At 50.7% G+C, this 19,288-nt stretch overlaps 2 protein-coding genes across 2 annotated transcripts in view; both read left to right on the forward strand.

Moving 5' to 3' along the window:
• The window catches only part of FNIP1 (folliculin interacting protein 1), a 178,498-nt gene that overhangs the window by 65,215 nt on the left and 93,995 nt on the right, over positions 1-19,288 (forward strand). The gene's annotated exons all lie outside the window — the stretch shown is intronic.
• The window catches only part of ACSL6 (acyl-CoA synthetase long chain family member 6), a 31,690-nt gene continuing 20,472 nt past the window's right edge, over positions 8,071-19,288 (forward strand). The window contains exon 1 of the mRNA XM_088536882.1: positions 8,071-8,085. The gene's annotated coding sequence lies outside the window, so the exon portion shown is untranslated. The remainder of the gene's footprint in view (positions 8,086-19,288) is intronic.

The raw sequence follows: 19,288 nt of genomic DNA on the forward strand, positions 1-19,288 counted from the left end.
CTGTTTTTGCTGCTGTATTGTTAATCGTGAACCATTCTTTACATGCAGCACAAGTGGGTTACACATATTTTTAGAGTGCCAGCAAAGTTTGAGTTCAGACCTCATCTATCCTTTGAACAATTTTGTAACTTCTTAGCCTTGCTACTATAAAAATTACGTGACCTTTTTGTAATTTAATTAAGTCAACACAAATAAGCAGCTGGCATAGGTCATAGTGAAGGAAGGAAGGGCACAGATCACCCTGCCAGAGTGGCCTTGGCAGCTCATCAGCCGCAACACAGATGCCAGGACGCTGGTTTGAAGGATGCCCCGTCTCAGCACAATCTAGTCCGTTATAGCACGAGTGAATGCGCGAGACAGCTGGTAACATGAAGTCATGTAAAAGGCATCTGAGCCTGCGCCCTCCTCGAGCTGCTCCTCCAGCCCTGCATCCGCTGCTTCCCCGGCTCATCCGCGCGCCGGCAGGAGCCTCTGACAGCAGATGGCAGCTCGCTTGAAAACCCAGGGAAAAGGGATTAGGACAGACGAGCACAAAGCAAAAAGCTGGCGGTCCTGCTCTGCCGAGCGGCTGCTCCTGGCAAGGTTGTGCCACTGATCAACAGCAAAATCAGGCCCTGGGTGATCTTGCTGCTTGCCGAGGCCAGGGAAGCTCGAGCAGGACCACTCGCTTTCCCCTGCCTTCCTCCAGCCCCGGGAGAACCTGCTCCGTTCCGTTCAGATATTCCTAAATGAGATAATCCCTTCAACAACTACTTCACTCCAGGTCTTCATGACCCAAACATTTGTGTGCACCCCTCCTTTTGGATGTCTCTGCCTAGCATGAGCAATATTTTAGTTTCCTCCAGATTTTCATTGCCTAGCTAAGCATCAACAGTTACTGTTGCTAGCTCTGCTATAAACTTACAGATGACTGAGCTGCAGAGACCAGACGACTCTCTGGTTACCAGTCTCCAGTGAACAGGGCCCATGTGAATAAAGAGTTTAAAACCAAACAGGTGATTTTATATGTCAGCTCTAAACTCTCAGCTTGTCCTGGAGGCAGAATCTTCTGTGCAGAGTAAAGTTTCACACAGATTGTTACTGAAATGTTAAATGTTCACATTTTACTAATTCGCATTCACTACTTCACTGTTTACTGCTAATGTGTGAAATATATCTCTTTGATATATGCAATATGTATTTATAGGTGTATATTTATGCATGCATGTATGTAGGCATATTATATATAATTTTATATACATATATGCATATATATAAATACATATATAGAGATAGATGCTGATATAAAAAATATTCTCCTGTGACTCCTTCACCCCAAATTTGTGTCAAAATAATTCAAGACATTAAGTTATCCTTTAAATACCACATAAATTGAGGAATTCCTTCCAAAAACATTGTGAGGAGGTGGAACTTCCACACACGCTCAGGTACTGGCTCTGTCACGGATTCACTTTGGAGATGTGGCTCATTTGCTGCAATTGGAATCAGAATATCTGTATTTTCCTGCTATTCAAATCCAAATGGAAGAGCTTCTGCCCAGTGAAAACACAGAGGCTAATATGTTTGTGTGCATATTAGAGCTGATGCTTTATCTCCAGCCTGACAGAGGGGTAACTCAATTTGCTTCAAAAGAATTAATCCTGATTGCTCTCACAATAAGGGAGCCCAAAGCCAGGCCCTGTCAACAGGAGTCTTTTGGCTCCAAGCTCTATGTCCTCTAAGCCGGAAGATGTTAAACTGAATATCTTTCTTTTGCCTTACGTGATCGCAAGGTAGCCAGCATGAAGGGCTGTGGGATTAAAAAGCTGCTCTGTCCAGCTCGGATGTCTTAGTTTGTTCCAGAGCATCTTTAATGAAGCTACTCAGATTATTCCTATTGTAAAGCAGGAGAAGCAGGACAGGAATGAGTTTGTTCTCAAAGAGCTCTCGTGACTTTTTGCTTTGCTTTTGCAGAAGTAGCAGCAGGGCAGTGTCACCACCTCTCCTTGCATGACCCTGCCAGAAGTCATTTAGAGAGTCCACGATGGTGAACAGGATGCGAACAGGAACTGGGCAAATAAAGTAGGGTATTAAATCATTTTAATCTTGTACTTCTGGTATTTTTGTACCATCAAAAATGAAATGTTTTGATCTTCCTAACTTGCATAGGCTGTTAGGAACATCCAACTGACCTATCCTATAAACAGTTAAGCAGCAGTTTTGCATCCAGCCTTTTCCTTACAGCCAAGAACAACCATGTTGTTACAGTCACTCATCCCAGCAAGCAGGTGTGGCCAGGGTAAATTCTGTGAAATTAATGAGACATACTAAAGCTCCATGTTTGCTAGATTGCTTTAGAGAGCAGGAATTACAGGTTGTATACATATATGTATTTACCAAATTAAATGTCTTTAGTGTGAATATACGCAGAGATAAATAAATTAATTATGATATTGTGTCATGTAGTGATGTCATTATGCCAAGCACTGAGAGTTAAACAGTGAAAGAGGGTCCTTATTGCAGAAACTTTGGACTCTAACCCTCTTCACTGGCCGCTCCTGTCACAGATAACGGGCAGGACCTGGGGGCACTATCAGACCTTGATGGCCCTGAACAGCCTCACCTGGGGCCTCTGCCCACATTCTGCCCATAGGCCCAAGAGCCTATTTAAGCTCAGCCCCAAGGCCATCACCCTCTGCCTGAGCCATATCAGGAGAATATCTGCCTCTATCTCAGCTGCTGCTCTGCTTGTGCCTGGCCACAGTCTCTGCTGATCCAGAGCCCAGTGTCTGGACTGAGTTACCGGCTTGATCTTGGACCTGCCTCTTTATTGCAAACTTTTTGGATTATATGAGCTCTCGGTTGACTCCTGGCTGCTGTCCCTAGGCCTGTTTTGCTCATTTGGCTCAGATAGCATGGGACTGGGCCCTGGTAGTGAGAGTCTTGTCCTGATGGTGGTATATTTGTGCTTGCTCCCCAGATTCATTAGGGAGCAATTGGCCATTGCTGCTTTCTGAGAGTAGCTGCACATTCGTGATAAGGTACACAATAATAGAAATATAGTTTAGCCAAGAGCTGCTAGCAAATCAGAACGTTCTGCAGGCTGATATCAATGATGCTTGAAGCACTTATGTTATGGTCAGAGGTGGTAACTAATTCTCTTGATTGATGGAAGATCTATCCTTGTTTTCAAAGGGCTGATCTTAGCTTTTCATCTCTCCAAAATATATGTTTGTTTAAACCCTCTAAATAGATAGAAACCGTTATGCATTGGTACTGTACAGCATGTTCATACAGCCTTCGGGAGCAATTTGTACTGTTCTCTTGGCTGTGGGATGCAGAGTGGTGTTACCATAATGACAGTTGTCCTTCATCTGCTCCTGAGCCGAGCTGCCAAGCAGCACAGATCTGTGTGCAGATTCTCTGGCAAATATATCATCTTTGCATCCTGAAAACTTGTCCTGCTTGACAGCTCTCAACCCATGTTCTTGTGCTGTTGGGAAATACAGCAAACATTTAATTGTCTTCTCTTTCCCAGGTGGAAAAGGCGATGGAAGAGAATATGGAGAACATGCACTTCAGAAGGAGCAAGTGAAGCTTCTAGGTTGGTATAGTAGCCCATATGCTATATAGAACATACAGCACATTAGCCAACAGTCTCATCTAGAGCACTGGCAGGTAGCACTGAACATTGCGAGGAGCTGGCCAAGACCCCAGTGATTTAATGGGGCAAAGACGGCAGGTTTTGGTCAAGGAGGCGGGCGCTGTCCGTGGTGCTGAGCCGCGCACGGCAGCGGGGGCTGGTGCTCTGCCCCGCTCCACCGACTTCTGCTATCGGCAGCCCCAAAAATCAGTGCGAAAATTCCTTGCCTGCCTCAGGGGATGGTGTCTTTCTGCAGGGAGTCAAGGGCAGAGCTCGCACTACTCTCCTGGAAGGACTTGGGTATCACTTGGCACTTTCCCCTATTTCTTCTCCCTACAGCATCTACAGATTATAGTGTTGTTCCAGATAATAATCACACTTACTCATGCTTTGAAATCATTAGACAGAAGGTGCTAGTGCAATGGGAATACTTAGAACTTTCTGTATAGGTCAGGATTGTAAATGCATAGAATTTCTCAATAGAAACTTGGAAGGCACCTGAGGAGCTCTACAAAAAGATTCTTCCTCCAGCGCAATTTTGCACTGAGGCAAACATAAAAACACTGTTGACTCTCACTGAATGGAATCACCAAAGCCTCAAACCTTTCCACAGATATTTGTCATGTAATTTCTCATAAAACTGTCAGCTAACATTTTAGAAAGTAGGAATCAAGACGGTGATAGAGATGAGCTCCCAAGATGGCCAGTTGAGACCCACCTGTATTAGATGTCTGAAAAAGCTTTAACAAACATGTCAACTGCTGAAAAAGCTCTGGTAAAAGGAATTGTACCCCTCTTAACCTGGGGCAGTCCAGTCATGAAACACAAAGCCACAGGAAAGCCACAAACTTTGCAGGAAACAATTTGTCTAAACTGATGAGTAATCAAAAGCATTTCATGAGTTTAGAATTGGCAAATTAGATGACTGTTATGAATTCCTGTTCTTGACAAATTCCTTTAAGATGCAGTCAGATGTGGCTTCTCTGCACCTGAACAGCAGTGCTGGTAGTAATGAGGAATGGCTGACCTGTTCACCTCTAAAAACAGAGAATGAAGGAGAGAAAGCTCAAGGTTTAAACACGACCTACAATCCAATGTAAATTTCTCTCCAGGAGCAGAAAGCAAGGGTCTCTGAATGATAAGCAAAGAGGGAGGTGCTTTTCTTCTCACAGCCAAAAGGAGGGCTGGAGTTCTTGGAGCTGAAATGATGTGGTTCACTATTAGACAGGCTCACTTGTCAATGGGTAATTTAAATCTACAGAGGATTCTATACTGAAACAGTGAGAGACAATAGTCTTGGTGATCCTCACAAAAAGGATGCTGAAATAGCATCCTGAATAGGTATGATCTTTACTGAACAGTTTCTTGCTTTGGTTCCCAAAATAAATGCCGAATCATACAAGGAAGGATAATTTTAAAGTAGTTCTAATTCTGCAATGAAATGGAAGAGAAGGGGCAAGGTTATGATCATAAGAAATCAGAAGGACAGACAGAGCTGATATGAAATGTGGGGGAGTGCTGAGTCACTCTGAATTAAGTGCTGCCATAGTAACTATTTACCAGCTAGCTGGAAGTGAGGAGGGGCTGAAAAACCTGAAATAGAAATCAGACTGCATCTTGGAATATATTGTGTGTCTTTTAAAAGACTTTATAGTAGAATGGAACACTTTTAAGAGTTTTTATGTTAGCATTAATCCAAACAGGTTAGATCAAATGAGTTTAAATGGACATGGAAGAGTAAGTTGAAATTACAGCTAAATAGGAAACCACTGTTTGTTCTCTAGTCGGTAATGTTCTTGCACATGTTGTGAGAACAAGCAGAAACCACTTTGTTTACCCACAGGGACATGGTACTGTGCCCCTTCCCTAGTGCCCAGCCCAGGTTGTGAAGGAACATGGAGCAAAGGGCAGGAACGGGCATTGGGGTGATTTGGGAAACTTGATGTATTGTAGGGGGGATATAGGCTCAAATTCTTTGCCTAGTCTCTTCTGCTGTTGTCCTCTGCCCTGGAAGTTTAGATGTTTTTTGTTTGTTTGCAGTTTTGGCTTAACTCTCCTCATAGATGGAGGTGCAATTTGCAGTTGTAGCAGTTTGGGGCTTGCTAATATGAAATTCCTGAATTCTGAGCAAGATTCTGAGTGGTTTCTGACTGTGGAAAACTTCAGCCTCTGGCAGGTGTCTGTCGTTATGGCAACCTTGAAGACAATCTACTGTTTTCCCGGATGAGAGCACTTGAAGTGGCCCCTGCTGTGGTCTGGGCCACGTGGTCAGGAATTGGACCAGCTGGGACGTGGGCTGGCCAGGTTTGCCCTGGGCTCTGGAGCACTGAGAAGTACAGAGTTCACAAAGATCTGAAACAAGTTAAGATTTTGAGAGAGGTTCATGAAGGAACTTCACAGAGAGACGGGAAGTTAGTGCCTTCCTGTCTTCCACCACAAGTCTTTTTTTTTTTTTTTTTTAATCTGTATAGAGATTAGGGGAGCTGCTGCAGGAGCTGATAAGGTCAGGGAAGCTCTTTGCAGAGCACAGACAGACTCCAGGGTTCCCCAGAGAAGGGCAAACCACAGCCTGGCTTGGGCATCCAGGTTCTTTAGTGATCTTTGTGCCTCTTTTCTGCTAGACGAAAAAAAGGCATTTTCAGAATTGTGTGCAACTGTACTTGCAAGTCTGTAAACCTCTTCAGCTCCCACAGCCCCATTGATGGACTTCAAGCATTTCCCATTGGTCCCTCAGCTTCCAGAAGATGATATTAGAAAGGTTAATCTCTTAAGAGGCTGAGAGTTCCTACATCATTAGGACAATTCAGTTTGTCCTCTGCATAAGGTCCAATATTGCAACTTCAGCTAATGAAGATTCCAGGATCTCTAGAAGCAAGGCTCGGTGAAAGATACTGGAGCTCTTGAAGTCCTTCTGGGCTTGCACAGGGATTGCAGGATTTGGGTAGCCTTGAGGAAACAAGGCATGATAAGTCTTTAAACGCGCAACTTGCTGCAGAGAGAGCTACCAAGCAGGGCAGAAAATTCAGTTCAGTAACTAGGGAAAGGATTGATGGGCTTGTGTAGCAACAGTGGAGTTGTAGTTTGACAAGGCAATGAAGGGTTGTAGGAACAAGTTTCTGGTGTCAGGATTAGCTGAAGTCACCATCCCTTTAATCTGTAGTGGCATCTACCATGAGAATCATTTTGAGACCCTTCTGGACATGTTTCCTACCAGATCACTTGCTAGCTCGCTTGATGGCATTTGCACAGAGACCAAGAGTCTTACAAGTCCAGCAGGCTTGAAGGAAAGTGGATGTCACTTGTGGCTATTCCCTAGCATCTTTCAGAAGTGGGCAGTGGTGACATGACGCAAGTGACATCAGATGCTGATCCTCTGTATGCAGGAAACTTGAAAGTCCTAATCACAGTGAAGTAAAAGGAAACCACAAAAACCCTACAATGGAAATTCTTTGCTTCTATGTCAGCCCCAGTCTCATCTTTAAGAAAACCAAAGGCCTTCCTCTTCAAAGGGAAATACATGCCCTGGACAGCTAAAGCCATAGGTGAATAAGCACTAATTCCTCGTATAGGCAGGAGATTTTCTTGGTATATCTAGCTCCATGTTCACAAATAGTTGCATTTCACACCATGGAACAGTTTTGTTTGCTTTGCAGATCTGTCATGTTGCAGTCACTCAAAAGGCTGGAAAGAAATCCTGATAGGGGTTATAGTCTCCTCCTTGCCACTGCTCTCCCGTTTTATCCTGATGTCCCTAAGACTGGCAAAGGGACGTAGCTTGCCACAGGTGCAGCCCTTGTAAAGCCTGTCACTGCAAGGCTTGTTTTGTACTGTGGAGCTCCGGTTAATTTTCTAAGACCACCTTGGCCAGGAAAGGTGGAATCACTGATAACACAAATCTGACCTTTAATTTTTCCCCATGTGTTTGCCAGGACACACAGTTAGGCTTCTTTCTCTCTAATGTGGTTGATCTTGTGCTGTATTTTAACATATCTAGATGTGTTAATCTCTGTCCAAGTCACAGATGAAGAGGTCATAGATATTCTGCCATTGCAGCTAGGGGGACTTTTAGGCTCTCTCCTGTGCAGGTCACCATGAGAAAATAACGGGATGTAAAAATAATGGGATGCCAGATGCGAAGATAACGGGAGCTATGGAATAAACATGAGGATTAGTGAAGAAAATTGCTCCCCTTCCCATTGCTCCCTCCCCCTGCTCTCCACTGCAGATGCTCCGGGGCAGGGATGGCCTTGCCGACCAGCAGCGCCCCTCTGGGCAAGGAGCCGGAGGGCCCCCGGGATGGCGTGAGGAGGAGGAGGGCTGCAAACGCCGCCCCGCGCCGGGGGAGCGCCGGGCGCCGCGCTCAGGCCCGGGCGATGCGCAGTGAGCGCGCCGCAGCGAGCGCCGCCGCGCAGGGATGCTCGCCGGCCTGCTGGCCCCCGGCGGCTGCGGCTGCCTGCTCGTGGGTAAGTCCCCTCCGGCCTCCCTGGCCTCGCTCCGGCCTCTTTTGCCTCGGTTTTCAGCGGGATGCAGGGGGAGGAGGCTGGGGCTCTGCTCAGCCATGGGAAGCGGGAGAGGGGGCCTCTCCGGGGTGACCTCCGCGTGTGGGTCCTTGCTCCAGCCTTCCCCCAGCTGCACCGCAAGGTTATTCCAAAGGGAGAAGGTTAATTCAAAGGGAGAAGATGGGCAGGAGGCCACGCTGAGCAGCCAAGACGGTTTCTAAGATGGATATTTATTATTCTGCTGCGTGCATGTGGTTGGGAAGCGGACCAGGGGGATGTTATTGCAGCCTGCGCGGCCGTGCGAGCGAGCCCGACCGCGTGCCCGGGGCAGCGCATTACATAATGTCCCTGAAAGGGTCTTGCTGATTTACTGCATTGGGGGCAGATTTGCTTTATCTTTATTCATAGTTAATATGTGAAATAGGGATGTGCACTTAGATACATGTGTGTGTCTGGAGCGTAAGTGTATTGAACAAAGGGTGAAAATGCTGCTTTGTTGGTTCCCAGACATGATTTACAGCCTGTCTGACAGCACTAGGAAATTATTGTGTGTCTGAAATAGCTGGTTTTCTTTAAAGTGTTTAAAGGCTCAGCTTTAAATGACCTGCATGGATTCAAAATTGAGTGCTTTGAAAAATGTGTAAAATGTCTTTTCTAGGGAGAGGCAACATTCAATGTCCGCTGTTTCCTCCTTTATTTAGCAAGAAGCTTTCCTCTAGGCAGAGAGACTTTCACAGGGAGGCAGTACAAAGGAAATGATTTTAAAAGACAGCATCTTTGCATCATTAGATAAACACCCTGGAAAACACCAAAAGAGGAAAATATATAGTTATTTGCATTCATATTTAATTTGGTATTTTTGATTATGGAAAGGGAGGTTTCCATACTAGGATAAAATGGGAACTTAATATCTCTGGCCAAAGTTTTGGCTTTGGAGATGTCCAGAACACCCCCCCTTGAGTTGGTGGCTCCCACTGTGCCTGAACCAGCCGCTGTGGAGCAGCAGCAAAACCGGCAGCCCCAAATCCCACCCAGAAGGAAGTGCAGGGGGAATGTGAGCCCAGCTGGGCTTGGAGGCCCCCAGCCAGGATGTATTTTGTGTGTGTGTTGCGGCATTTTGTGCCCAGAGGCCCCAGGGACTGCTTCAAGTTATGTTATGGGCTCTACAAGCTTCGTTTATGGCAGAGTGCAGGATTTGGCCTGTGGTGAGCGCATGCACCGTGTGAGCAGCTCTGTGCCCATCCTGGGATGCTGGCCCAAATGCAACTCTTGGGCCTCCCATTTCAGTGCTAACTCTGTGGGGTCACTGCACGCTCCACCTGCAAGTCCATCTGTCCTGAAGTCCCTCAGTTTAGGGGAGGCTGATGTGCAACCTCCCTCGGTTCATGGCCTGCTTTACTTCGGGGTGCACAGGGACCTTAGCCTGACTTTGATCATCAGAATAGATGCTCTTGGACAGATGTGCTGTCCTTGCAATGTGCTGCACCACGCTTAGCTGCGAGAGATGTCAGCACCGATCATCTGCTGGAGACGTTTCTTGGTGGACATGAGACACTCCGCTTGGCCCAGCAGCTTGGTGCCTTTTCCAAGACACTCTTGCTGGTGGTTGCATGGATGGTCTCACTTTTCCAGATGTTTAGCTGTTGTGGGGGTCATATCCTTCTCCTTGCCAGCATCGGTGCAGCTCAGAACATTTTTCAGTGCATATCTGCAAAGGTTAATCTGAAATTGCAACAGATTTCTATACTCCCACGTCTAAATCTGCTTCTCCTGCTATGACACAACCCTGAAGTTTTGGTTCCTGAGTAACAAATATTTCCTGGTGAACTTTGTGTGGACCTGAGTGCAGGCCAAACAACCGCTGCACAAGGTGGGAAACCTGTGTGATTTGAGAGATATTTAGCTGCCTTTTTTTTTTTCTCCATTCCTTGGTTACTTTCCACTTAGATGGTTGCTAGATACCATCAAAACGAAAGAGCAAACGTATCTGGGTTTCCCTGCTTGCTTGGAGGGAATGACAGCACATACCAGATTTTCTTCAGTGCTCTAGACTAATCGAGACATAGATTTGATTGTCTTCATCCTACTACCGATACTACAAATATAGTCGAGTAACGAAAGCAGAGAAAAGCTTTGAAGACAGATGGCAAACTAAATTAACCGAATACCCACTGAAATAGAAAAGCTGACTTGGGTGCAAGCCAGGAGCATGGAAATACGACACTACATCCATAGCAGTATGATTGCCATTTTCCTGACATCACCGAACACTGCAGAGCACCGCAGGGCTCCAACCTTTCCTCATCCTTAGGTTTCTAGGAGCAATTTGAGAGAAATACCTGCAACCCTTTATGACAGCACCCAAAAAACATTAACCAAGCTAGAGCAAAGTCGGGCATTCGAGGTGCCCAGGATGATACACAACGTGGGAGCATTTCCCCCTAAAGAGGCTGCTCTCAAGAGCTGCATCAAGGGCAGCTCTTTCCCCATGGCTTTCTTCCTGGCTTGGATGGATGACTTCTTCCTGCAGACTCAAATAAACCCATCAACTTAATTATGCACTTTCTTATCAGAAAAGAACAAGTGTCTATTAATATAACTCTTATTTCCAAGCACTATGTGTGTTCCTTTGTGGGATCAGTGCAAGTAACTGGATTATTCCATCGTGGCTGCTTGGGCCTTGGGTGAGAAGTCCAAGCACACCAGAGGTTTGGTCACACCCTGGCTCCTCTCTGCTCCCATGGCCAGGGGCAGACGTAAGGCAGCCCCATGTTGGACCTCCACGGAGGCACTAGGTTGGGAACGGGCTGTTCCACAGAGCTGGCTGTTGTGGGGTCACATCCCATCATCCTCCCACACTGGAGTCTAGCTGGATGTACTCTAAGGCAGGCTACAGAGTATGGGGCTTTGAGATGTGAGTTAATAGGCTAAAAATCTATCTGAAAAATCTCTAAAACCCAACCTTAATAGCAGGAGCCCTCACCTCTCCGAGCTTTTCTGCAGGGCATTGCATTGTTCTCACCAGGGTCTTCTGTTTCCTTTGCAAATCCTGCTTTGGAGCCTGTGAGGAACTCGAGCCGTGGTGCCGTACAGGGTGATATGGCTAGCTGTTTGGCCAGGCTCAGGTTGACTGCCATAGTCGATTGTTGTGTCTAAGCCCTCTCTCACCGTAAACACTACACGGGAGCCTCCAAGGTGCCTGGCTGCTCCGGGAAAAGCAGGAGAGAGCAAGGCATGATGAGAAAGCCAGGGGAGGACTTTTGCTGATGTGTCTTGGCTTCTTTGTTGGATATATAAGCAAAATCATAAATATTTTACCTTTGGACCAGTGACTGTGCTAATGGGAAGTTGGTGGCTGCTGATGAGAGAGGTGAGTGAGGGAGATGAAATGGAGATTTTTAGCCAGGAAAGAGTTTCAAAGTGTGCTGCCAACTCCCCTGGCTCTTGCCAGGTTTTGCCAGCTCTTTCCTTGCCGCCCAAGGTTTTATGAGCAGCGATGTGATTGCCCTGCAGTGTGGGAGCATTGGGAAAGCGCCTCTAAAGTGCAGCCTCCACTAAGGCACATCAAGGATTTTCCCACAAAACCCAAAATTTCCCTTGCTGCTCCTGCAGCTCTCAAGATAACAGCTTCCCCTGTTAGTCAGCAAGGTGTTCCTCAGGTTTTCCCATTGCGGATTGCACCGTTTCTGGACTTGTGGAAAGGTGATAACTAGATTTATCTTGTCCACATTATTTTCCTTTGTGCTAGAGGAAGAAAGCGTCACTTGCCCCCCTCCAAAATGCATTATTCAGTGGAAACCACCATGTTGTTAGGAAAACCCCAATGAAGGGAGGAGAAATTTCTTTGCCTAGATCTGTGCCTGAGTATTGCACAGTTTACGTTTCCATTTGCTCAGCTGTGTGGCTGCTGCGGTGGAGATACAATCTCAGAAATGCCACATCTGAACAACACTGAAGAGTTTCCATTTCATTAGCGCCAAGTAATACTGCCAAATCAGTGTGCGATGGATTGGTCACGGTGAGGTGTCAATTGGTATGTGGCCGTTGGCTATGGTGAGGCCAACAGGCTCCGGAGATGCTGGGGTCTTGCTCTGAGTTTGGCCAAGCAAGTTGGTGCAAGCCAACCGTGGATGGGACCATGTTCAAAGGCTGGGTGACCTTGAAAGTGATGCTTCCAGAGAAGGGTCTCTTCATCACCCATAGCAGAGACCTCACAGAGACGGCTACACTTGTAAGGCCATCCTCTACGGGCAACAGTCAAAGACAACTTCCACAGTCCTGCTGTTGAGCCAGAGGTAGAGGGATGATGTGCTGCTGTGTCCAGATGACCTGCCTGCCTTTGGGGATGGATGGACAATCATCCTCAAGACCGCCAGCCCAATGATGTTCCTCACATGGTCTTTGCTTCTGTCAGAGCAGCAGGTCCAGGTGGAGCCGCAGGGTGTGAGCCAAAAACGCTGGTGAGACCCCACGGTGGAACCTGGCACCTGGGTGAACGTGTGGCCCTCCTAGAGCTGGACCAGCTCTGGTTCTGTGTCCTGTGGCTCTGCCTGTCTGGTCATGGTCACTCTAAGCATGCTCACCAAATCACTCAAATACCCCCAGGCCATAATGCCACTTAGGGAATTAGAGCAGAGCCAGGCCTCTTTGGGCACGTACTTTGAGTCTAGCATTTTCTCTTGTGTTTTTACTTGTAAAGGATTCTCTAAACACCCCTCGTGTAACGCTTCCACATGTATCTACTCAAAATACTCCGTGAATGCCACCAATTCTTTCAACTTATATTGCTTAATTTCTTAAGCAATATATTCTTAAGCTAAATTCTTAAGCAATTAATGTCTTAATTTCTTGTTTAAATAGCAGCTCTGTGTGATGACTGTCTCATCTCTGTTCCTGCAGACCCACTCCCACCAACAGTTCTGCAGAAGGAGAGTTAAACACTGCTCACCTGCATCCCGAAAGCAATAAACAATGTCTTCCCCAGGGCAACCCAGTCTCCAAAAACTCTCTAAGGGAGCTGCTATAGGCAGGAGCCACTGCTGAAATTACTATTTTACTTTTTTTATTTCCTTTGGAAAAGTATCTAGAAAAAGCACAAGTGATTCTTTTGTTGTTTGAAGTGAATCCGGAAGCCAAATTTGCATTTGAAATAACAAAAGCTGTGAATGAGTAAGAAAAGGCTGAAGTAACAGAAACTGCCAATTCAGGGGATTTCAATGGCTTGACTGGGATTTCTGCAGAGAGCAGCTTGGAGCAGGGAAGGTGGAAATCCTCTTGACGTGATTGAGAGGTGATTTCACAAGGAGGGAGAAGACAAAGCTGCTCTCATCCCCTCTTGGAATCAGAAACATGCATTGTGCAGGGTACCCGGTACAGCTCGGGTCCCAATGAGCACCACTCTGCACAGGTCTGCATGATCTAATGCTAAATTATTATTTTCTGCAAAAATGCAGTAATGCAAATTTCTGCAGCGTGCTCAGATGACCCAGAGTGCCACCCGCCTCCTGCATACTGTGGCTTTGGATGGTTGCACGAGTTATACCCGCAACCTGGAATGTTCTAAGGCACCAGAAAGCCTTTTGCACGGTGTTTTATTGGATTTTTTTTTAATTTTTAGGGAGTTGTCCCCATTCCATAAGCTGTATGCACTGGTTTCCCCCTGCTCACGTGAGCGACAGCCCTGCTGGCGCTCGGCTGCTCTTGTGGGCGGCGTGTGGGGCTGGTGCAGCAGGTAACCTTGGTGGGGAGGGATTTGCGTGCCCGGGGCTGGCGGATTTGCAGCGCGGCGGCGCGGGAGCCAACGTGCCAGCAAATCCCTCCGCTGACAGGCTGCGGCGGGTGGCGCGATGCTGCCGGCGCCAACGGCTGCAGCTCCGAGCTCTGCTCGCTCCGGCACGCTTGAGAGCCGCGCTCCGGCTGCGTGGCTGGCCCAGGGCCTCGCTCCTGTGTTAACTCTTTGAAACCAGAGCCGGGAGGGCCAAGGAGGGGGAAAAAGGGCATGATTCTGCAGCGGGGATGGGGAGGGGGCTTGTGGAAGCGCAGAGGTGCCCCAGGCTTGGGGATGAAGCCAGAAGGTTTTGGCCGGTCCCAGCCTTGGTCAGCAATGCAAGCATCAGCGTAGCACGAAGCCCAGCCAGAAGACCTGCCTAGGAACAAAACTGCAGTTTGGCCTCATTTCTGCGTAAATGGCTTGTAGAAAATGCTTAACCCAACAGCAAGATGCTGCTGTGTAAACCAGGTGCTCCAAAACATTCAAGCCATAGAGCTGCCTGTTGCTTATTATCCAAGTACCTGCATATGGTTTCAATGAAGAATTCAATAGGGAATATTTATAGATATCCTGCATCTCAGCACAACCATCATTTCCCACTCAAAGAATATCTTCCCCCAGTTTAGTGCTGACCCCCTTTGCCCATGTTTATCCACGCGGTGCTGTGATCCAGCTGCCTGTGGCTGCTTTGCTCGAGCGCAATCCCGGTCCTCCTGCTACCACAGCTCTGGGATCTCCTTGTCATAGCCCTGTCCATGTTTAAAACTCAAAATCCATGGATACAGCAGCTGGTAAGGGGGACTCGTATACTCAAACATGGGTGCATTCAGGTGCTGCCCCAGGCTCAGTGCTGGTAGCAATGGGTCCCTCTGAGCTGATCAGATTGGGCAAGCAGAGCGTATTTGCCCTCACGGCCAGGGCAATTCTGCAAATTAAACCCGACTGCAGCCCGCTCGCACCTGAGCCCAGGGTGTGCCGGGAAGCTCCACTATCTGTGCTGGGAGCAGCTGCTGCTTCCCGGGCGTTTGCGAGCAGCCGCCTTCACTATGCCCTGCTGCCCTGTTACTAGCAGGGCTCTGTGTGAATGGATGAACCCCGTTTTTTTCCAGGCCCAGAAGCCGGTGGGTCCTTCCGGGATCGCTCCCCTTTTCGGAGCGATACGAAGCCCTCACCGGGTGCGCGCGGGGTTTTGCTCCCCCGGCCGCAGCCGCAGGGCCCGGGGCCGCCGCGCTCCCCGCGGCGCCGCAGGGGTTACGGGCGCGGAGCGGCGCGGGGGGGCCGGGCCGGGCTGCGCCGCGCGCGGAGGCTGCGCGGAGGCGGCGGCGCGGAGCGGAGCGGAGCGGTGAGTGCGGCCGCGCGGGGACGGGGCGCCCCTTCCCCCTCCGCAGCCCGCCGCCCTCCTCTGGGGATGGGCGCCCCCTTCCCCCGCCATCCCGCTCTCCCCCGGGGACCAGCGGGGTTGAGGGGGCCTCGGGCCGGCGCGACCGGAGCGGCGGGAGGTGGCGGCTCGTGCGCGGGGGGTGCAGCAGCCCTGCGAACGGGACGCGCCCCCGAGGTGCCCGGCGAGGACGTGGGGCTGTTCCCTGCCCCCGATCCAGCTCTGCATCCTGGGCTCGCTGCAGCCGCTCTGCGCTGCCAGGTGACAGTGCAGGGACAAGGGCCTGGCCACACGCTGCAGTGGGGTCCCACCACTGTGGCCAGGTCCTGGCTGCACCTCGTGGTGTGTCTGGCCATGCGCTGTGGTGAGGTGCCACCACGGGAGGTCCTGATGTGCTGTGCTGGACCGCGCACTGTGGCGCGGTCCCGGCAGTAACATTCCACCCCGGTGAGGTCGCAGCCCTGCAGCACCGTCCGGTACTGATGCCCGCGGGCGTCATGGCAAGGTTGGCACCGGGGCAGCGCTGCACCTGGAGCAGGGGCTGGAAAGGGGCTTTCCCGCTCGCTCCCCGGCTCGTGGCAGCCCCGGTGTCACCACCACGTCAGCGCAGTGCGGAGCAGCGGTGCCACCGGCGCTGCCTCTGCGGTGTGCGAGGTGAACGCTTCCTGCGGGCCGTGCAGCGAGCGAGCGGGGCCTCCGCTGCTGCCTCCGCTAAATCCCGAGGCTGCGGGCGCAGCGCTCGGATGTGGTCGTGGTGCTCGGATGTGGCCACGGGAGCTCTGCGGAGCCCGGCAAGCTCACGGCTTGTGCTGTGCAGGTGCCCAGCATCTCTTTGCATGAGGCTGCAGTGACCTTAGCTGCAAACCTGGCTGCCTGTTGCTGTCCGTTGTCTGTCCTCTCTGATGGCCCCAGGTGACCTGTGCATGGGGATGGCCTGGGAAGGTGACCAGACTTCCGAAAGGCTGGTGCCAGGATGTGCCCTTGGCCAGTGCTCCCGAGCAGCAGTCTGGAGGCCAGAGGCGTGAGCAGGTTTCTGAGTGAAGGCTGGGGGTGTCGGTGACCGTCGAGCCCAGGAGTGCTTGTGCTGAGGCCCACTGGAGTGTCCCATGGAGCAAGTGAGCTCTGTGTCCTGCTCCGGAGGCCCTGCACTGCTGCTTCCGCGGGGTCTGGGATCTGCGGGATCAGGAGGAAGGAGCCAGCGCTCTGGGTATTTTGGCCTGTGGCTCCCTCCCGGCCCCTTCCTTGCCCTTTGCTTCCTTGAGCAGCTGCCAGGGGCGCTCGGAGCTGCCGTGGCCACTCACGTTGGGACAGCGCCCAGGAGCTGGGGACACCCGGTTCCTCCGGGCTCGCTTGTGCCCTCGGCGTCCCCTCACCACAGCCTGTGTGGACAGGGTCCGTGGGGAAACCGCCGGGCTGGGAGGGCGCTTCCCTGGTAATTAACGGGATCTAATTACCACAAGCTTAAATGAAGGGGACAGCTGTATTTATCATAGCGGGGTCATGACAGGACTTACTTTTTTTTAAAGCTTTCCAGGGCTGCTTCTAGCGTGAGGTCCTGCAGCACCCACCACGGCTCTGCGCAGCCTGGGTTGCTGCTTCCCCGTCCCCGGGTGTCCCCGTGTGGAGGGACCGGGTCCCCAGGCTGCGGGCAGGACTGCCCAACCGCGAATCGCAGCCACGCAGTTAATGGCGCTTTCATTACATATAAGAAGAGCTCAGAAGAATAAATCAAAACAGGTGCAAAGAGCAGCGTGGGATGTGGTGGTGCCTGAGCCAGGCATGCTGGGCACTGCTTGGTCCCAAGTGTCCTGCACAAGTGCCATGGTGCCATCTCTAAGGTTTCCCAAATCCAGTGAGTCTTGGAAGCAAACGTCTAAACAGCTTGGGAACGACCCGTTGTGGGAAGCTGGTGCTGCTGCTTCTCGTGCTCTATAAAAGTGGCTGTCATGGTGCTGCCGCCCTTCCCTTCCCTACTCGGGCGTCTCTTTGTGCTCTGCCCCAGATAGCTCTTTCTGAGCAGTGATTTAAGCTGTTTGTTCCCCGCCTGTCACCAGGCGTGTGGGAAGCACGTGGGGCGATCAGACCCTGCCGGCGTCGCTCGAAGAGAAGTCTCCTTCACAGGAAGGAAGGAGATTTGCGGATAATCAGGGGTCGCGCGGGGAAATAATCGAGACCTGCGAGCATTTGGAAAGCGCCTGCTGGCTGAGCCCTGGAAGCTGGAACCACGGGCTGAGGTTTTTAAGACCCCCCCAGTCCATAAAACCTTGTGACCATTTTGTCACGTTCTAGCCTGTCTAGCAAGCGTAATGATGTGAGGCTTTGGGTTGCTGTGTGCTAGGTGATTGATAGGCTTCAGAGTTAACAGAGCTCTGAGCCGCAGAGCTAGATGGGAATGGGAAAATGCCTGCAAGGGCTTCCCTTGGCTGCGCTCTCGGGGCGACCTCCTAGTGCGTCCCGTCCCGCTGCTCCTCGCAGCGCTGCGGGCGGCTCAAATCCTCACGACCCGGGGAGGTATTTTTAGGTTTCCCCTAAAAATAGTTGCCGTCCGCGTGCGCCTGCTGACGGCAGGAGGAGCCGGGGGCGGAAGCCTCTTACTGGCGGCTTTGGCGCGAGCGGCCAAGGAGCTGGGCGGGCAGTGAGCGGTACCCAGAGCATCTCTGGCCACCCGCGGGGTAACTTTGTCCTGGGGGCCAAAGAGAGGGCTGAGCCCCCTGCAAGGGCTGAGCCCCCCCAAGGCTGATGGGGCAACCGATGGTCTGCAGGCCCCGCAGCTCCCGGGGTGGCTCCCGGTGCTCTGCTGGGAGAGCTGGGCTCGGGAGTGCAAGGCACCCCGGGAATAATGCAGGCAGCGGGAGTGCTAATCCTATCACCGTGAGCACAGAGTAATGCATCTTTCTATAGAAACATATATATATGCATCCCATTTTTTATATCTATCTATATATGTATATATGCCTGTGTGTATATGCAGATATATGTGCATATATATCCATATATGTGTATAAAAATAAATGTTGCTGGTTAGTGCATAGATGTCCTTCTCTCTAGGACCAGTTTTGTGCCTTCACCTTCCCTGGAAGATAGCCCTGCTTGCAGCTCTGCGCCCGGTTAATGCCACATGGGCTGGAATGGTCCTCACCATCCTCCCCCTCACCATGCTCCTCCTTCTCTTCCTTCCCATCCTCCTCGTTCTCCCCATCCTCCACATGGGATGAAATGGTCCTCCCCTCCCATCCTCCTCCTCCTTCCCATTCTCTTTCCCATCCTCCTTCTTCCCATCCTCCTCCTCCTGGTCCTCCGCCTCCTCCCGCCGTGTCGGTCTCCCCCGCGCTCGGCCCGCAGCCGACGCAGGGCTCCCGTGCAGCATCGCTGCTGACCCAGCAGCAGCTTCGCTTGCCTCGTCCCCCCGGACACCCTTCCCCGCTCCTGGTGCTCGTGGCCGGCACAGGAGCCCCCGCTGGCCCCGTGGAGGCTAAAGAGGCTTAGGCAGCTCCGAAACCCCCTTCTTTACCAGCCCAGCTGGCGAGGAGCCAGCTCGACAGCTTGGCCTGGGTTCCTCCAGGGGGCCGGCGGCCTTTTCTTCTTTGCACTAGCAAAAATACAGAAGCGACAACCGCTCTCTCCTGGGTTCCCTGAGCGCGGTGGCTCCTCGGTGAGCACCGCGTGCATCGCGCCGCGCGTGCCGGTGTGTCCAGCACCTCCCGTGCTCCCTGAATCCCTGCGTCACTGCAAGCGCAGGTGGCCGCGTGCGCTGCTGACCTGCTTGTTTCCTTTAAATCGCAGCTCCCCGCGGTGCAGCTGCCCTCGCTCAGCACTGCTGCTCTCGCCTGGGCTTTTCACCTAAAAATATTTATATTTCTGCAAAGAATTTAAGTGCAATCTAGGTAATATGCAGTAACTGTATATACCTTTACATCTTGTGACATTGGGAGTGTGTTGCTGCAGAGAATTAAGTGCAATCTAGATAATATTCAGTAACCCTGTATAACTTGTGGCACTGGGGGCATGTTATTTCATTC

Source organism: Tinamus guttatus, unplaced genomic scaffold (assembly GCF_059628265.1).
Source record: "Tinamus guttatus ecotype Peru unplaced genomic scaffold, ASM5962826v1 Tinamus_guttatus_pri_ptg000710l, whole genome shotgun sequence".
NCBI lineage: Eukaryota > Metazoa > Chordata > Aves > Tinamiformes > Tinamidae > Tinamus > Tinamus guttatus.